We start from the raw sequence: 4641 nt of genomic DNA, 5'->3' as shown, positions 1-4641 counted from the left end.
TCAAATGGTCAAAATTAATGGTGCCCAAAGGAAAGGCCTTCTCACGAGAAATACACATGTGAAATATGAATACTCTAGAAATCAAACGTTCAAAAGATATGGTCAAGGTACCGGTTAAAGTTCTTCAAAAGGAGGACAAACTCCAAGGTCAAAGGGTCAAAGTTGCTGGTATCCATATAAGGTCTTGTCAAAAGGATTACAAATGTGAAGTGTAAAAGACATCTTAGGACAAGTATTAAGATGCAAGCTTACATGCAATAATGAAAATAAACGATTATGTCCTCGTGCAATGATATTTCTATGCCCCCGTATCGAAGATTCGGGGGTATATAGTTTTTGCCTTGTCCGTACGTTTGTCTGTTTGTCTGTCTGTTTATCTGGAAAAAATTAAACACTGTCAATAACTTTCGATTGGTTGAAGCTACGACTTTCATATTTCACAAGTGTATTTCTTCTGACAAGACCTTTCTTTGGGTACCATCATATTTGGCCAAAAATAAAGTTTTCAAAAGTAGGTCAAACTCCAATGTCAAGGTCAAAAGGTCAAAGTTGTTGGTGTCCAAAGGAAGGCCTTGTCACACGAAATACACATGTGAAGTTTGAAACCCCAAGCACCAACTGTTCAGAAGTTATGGCCAGCGTTAAAGTCTCATTAAATCTTGCAAAAGTGGGTCAAACTCCAAGGTCAAGGTCAAAAGGTCAAATATGATGGTACCCAAAGAAAGGTCTTCTCACAAGTAATATACATGTGTAATATGAAGGTCATAGCTCCAACCAATCAAAAGATATGGGCAAGGTTAAAGTTGACAGACAGACAAACAGACAGACAGGATAAAAACAATATACCCCCGGGATCTTTCGATCCGGGGGCATAAAAAGTGAATTAATCTTCAATATCATTTAAATCACATAAAGCACATTTCCTATTACCCCTTATTAAGTTATCACTCCTTCCCGTTTCGACCTTTAAATTATAGTCTTAAGACATGTTATCGCTTTTCTATATTTTACATGAATAGTTTTGCAAACAAAAATATTCTTTTCAATCTATTAGGCTCTAGTAACGTAATAATATTAACATCGTTATGCGGCCTAAGAAATTCGATAGAAGAGAAAAAATGACAAAATCGTTAAAATTATGTAAAGACGTGATGCTAAGAATATCCTTTGTTGTGTGATTGAATAATTATTTTAAACAATAAAATGCTTTCTTTGGTTGCAAGTATGTTGCAGTTGTTGTAGAAAAAATACATAACCCGCGTAAGCGGCTTATGTAATTTTCTTTCTGCAATTGCTGCAACGTTAATTCCCATACTATAGGTAACAAACGAAGAAAGACATTTTATTGTTTATATTTGTATCTGTATAAAAAAATCATAAAGTAAAATTAAGTAGGTTAAATATTTTATTATTGATTTGTATGACATTGTATGTTTCATTGATGGAAGAGTCGCTGCTTTAGAAATCTACAGAGATTACTTTCTTAGTTGCGTTTACTGACTGATTAAAAGTAATGGTTTTCATAAGAAATAAAAAAGACGATATTCTGTGGATGTAAATATATTTTTATTAAACTCGTTCAATGTTTTTTTTTTACCTCGTCAGAGACTCGTGAATAGAACAAACATCATAGTTAGATAGATATCATATCCACGTAAAAACCATGAGACACCCTAGATATGAAATAGCATTTTCGCCGACCAAGTGTTTCTGCTCTCCTCACAGTGAAGCAGATTAGAAACAGGGCATCAGAGAACGCTTAGAAAGACAGACATTCCACCCTCATTCTCTATAATAAATTTAAAACAAACGATATAAATTTTCATATTTATTGCAAGAAAAAAGGACAAGTTCAAAACCTTCTTGTTACAGATCTATAACTTCCACAACTACATTTTCTTTGTCTATAAGGAATGTTCAAAACCGATTGTTTCTTCTTCGGATCTGTGTAGATGAACGTTCAACATGAGTAGTGCGGGAATTGGTATTTGGTCCACGGCGACGGTGGACTGTGGTACTTTGTCGATGACGTGTCACTCCTGTCCTTCTGTTAGTATCGTACAATCCAGTACCTCCAAGAGTATTGTCACCGTATCGGCGATCGCCATTGTATCCCCTGTTGTACATTCCAACTCTATCTCGACGTCCATTTCGTCCCAACCTGTTATTATAAATTCCGGATTCCTCTAACGATAAAGCAGATTTTATCATACAGACTAGTATGAGTATCTGAAATCCCGACATTCTAGGTGTCATTGTAGAAACAGAGGATAACTCAAGTGAAAAGACTTATTACGGCGCTTCTTATATACATTTTTGAAGACAACATCTGTTTGTCTCTATGCGTCGTACTGGCTATTTAATTGATAATCTAATAATCTTTTAATGTGATGTATAGCAGTAATTACATTAAAATTAGCTGCAGATCTGTATCTTGCTGGTTTGTAAAATTGGGATGAACGACCAGAGATCTACAGTGCCACGCATAGCAAAAAACTGTATATTTACTGCGCACAAAAGGTTGCGCTCGGTTCTGGATTTATATAATTTCTCCAATATTTCTCTTTAAATGTCCTTGAACAGCATTTTCTTTTGAAAATTCTGAACACAAAAGAAATCTTCTTAGAAATGAAATAATATAAAACAGAAAAACGCTACTGGGTTAATTTTTTACATTTCTACTTTTATGTATCTAATTTTTTGTAAAATGTTCCCCTTTACACGAAATAAACACTCACTTAAGATAAATACTTCGAATGAAAAGTTGCATTTACTGTCACAATTTGAAACAAGATTTTTTAAATTGTTTTTATTCTATTTGAACCATAAATAATAAATAGTGAATTTTAAAAAAAAATTAGAAAGGTTATTGTTACACTTTATATGCTGTATATCAGCAATTGCATTTAACTTTTGAATAGAGCTACAATGGGAAATAGAAATAAATCATAATTTCTATATAAAAAAAATAAAAGAAATAAAGAAACAAAACAAAACAAAACAAAACAAATCAAAACACACACACACACACACACACACACACACACACACACACACACAAAACAAAAAGCTGTTATCAAACTTTCACTGGCATTTTTTGAATTGATTTTTGGCTAAAAAGTGTTCCAATAGATACAGAAGAATCTATGCGACTTCTGTGCATTTTACTTTGACTGCATAAAAAAAGTACATTGCAAATACAAAAGAGACAGTCAGAAAGGCAGACAGGCTTAACTATAGATTGGTAGAGCTCTCTTTATAAAATTTAGTGTTGAAATAAACAGGAAAAAAGTAGTGAGACATAATGTTTAACAATGCCAATGTAAATTTTTTGACAAACATCATATACTTCAATATATAACAGGCTTTTTTTTATTTGTTTTAAATGTTTGCCTAAGGTTTAGTTGTCTTTATTTCTTCTTTAAAATATAAGTGTTATATTGAAATAATAGTTTCTTAAGGAGGTTTGGTCTTGAACTTTTGAACAAATTTTTGTCTGGACCTATATTTCTCAAATTCTGCATCATAAATAGTATAATACATTTCTTGTATTGATTTTTATTAAGGCTACGTCTGTAGATGCTTTTAAAAAATATACTTGACAAAAAATTCCCAGTACGGTTTGATAGCAGTATCCAATCTTTTTAAATAATTTCTTTTTGAAGTTAAACGCTCTGAAATAACACTTTATTGCACCAAGTACAATGTACTGGGGAAACAAACTAATTCAGAGAATTTGTGTCCCCCCCCCCCCCCTTAGGAAAAAGGAAGAGGGTGGAAGTAATGGAAAGATTTTGCAGGAAGAGAAAGAAAAAGGTCAACTTTGACCTTTCACCTTTTAGCCTTAAGGCCACATATTTAAAGTTTAGATTTTATCCTAATTTGCTTAGAAAATGGGGGCGATGGGCGGATTTTATTTTATTTTTAATTCTATTTTCTATTACAGTAAACATCTACACAACGATCATCTTATATTAATATACATAATTTTAAAATTGTAAATGCCGATATGGATATAAAGATTTGACTGCTTATTCTTTAAAATGTGTACAGAAGATTCTTTTTATATTTATTACACCGTAATAATGATTTTATGAGAACGTTTGAAAATGCCACACATAACTGCTTGCATGAAATTAGGCACGGATCCCAAATACTTTGTGCATATTGGTGCTTTACGTGTCATTCACCACTACTCAATGGCCTTTTTCTAAATATATATTTTTCGTTTGACTAACAAATACTTATGCTTTGTCTGAAAATAGCAAAAATTTCCACTGCCTTTATAATGACCAATTTTTCGTTCTTGATACGTTCGACATTGTCAAAATTTTACACAACACATGCTATCTAATTTAGACTTTGCTAAACAGTTCTTATAGATATAGCTTGTAAAGTCCGCCAACAACCTTTATTATATGTAATAAACTACTCTCTTTGTTCTCCACATGCTCCTGTGCTAAAAAGGTGCCACGCGACTTTCATTTCAAACGGGGAGTAACTCTAGACGGTGATCGCTGCCAACAAACTTCCAACTAACTTTTTAATAACCCCCCCCCCAAAAAAAAAAGCGGGGCGGGACGCTTTGAGAGGGGCGGACGGGACCATAGGGAGTTGTGGTATAAAATTTCATTGCAAAAG

Source organism: Saccostrea echinata, unplaced genomic scaffold (assembly GCF_033153115.1).
Source record: "Saccostrea echinata isolate AGI-Se365-2 ecotype Australia unplaced genomic scaffold, CSIRO_AGI_Sech_v1 ptg000001l, whole genome shotgun sequence".
In the NCBI taxonomy this organism is placed as follows: Eukaryota; Metazoa; Mollusca; class Bivalvia; order Ostreida; family Ostreidae; genus Saccostrea; species Saccostrea echinata.
Note: the sequence above shows the minus strand (reverse complement) of the source record.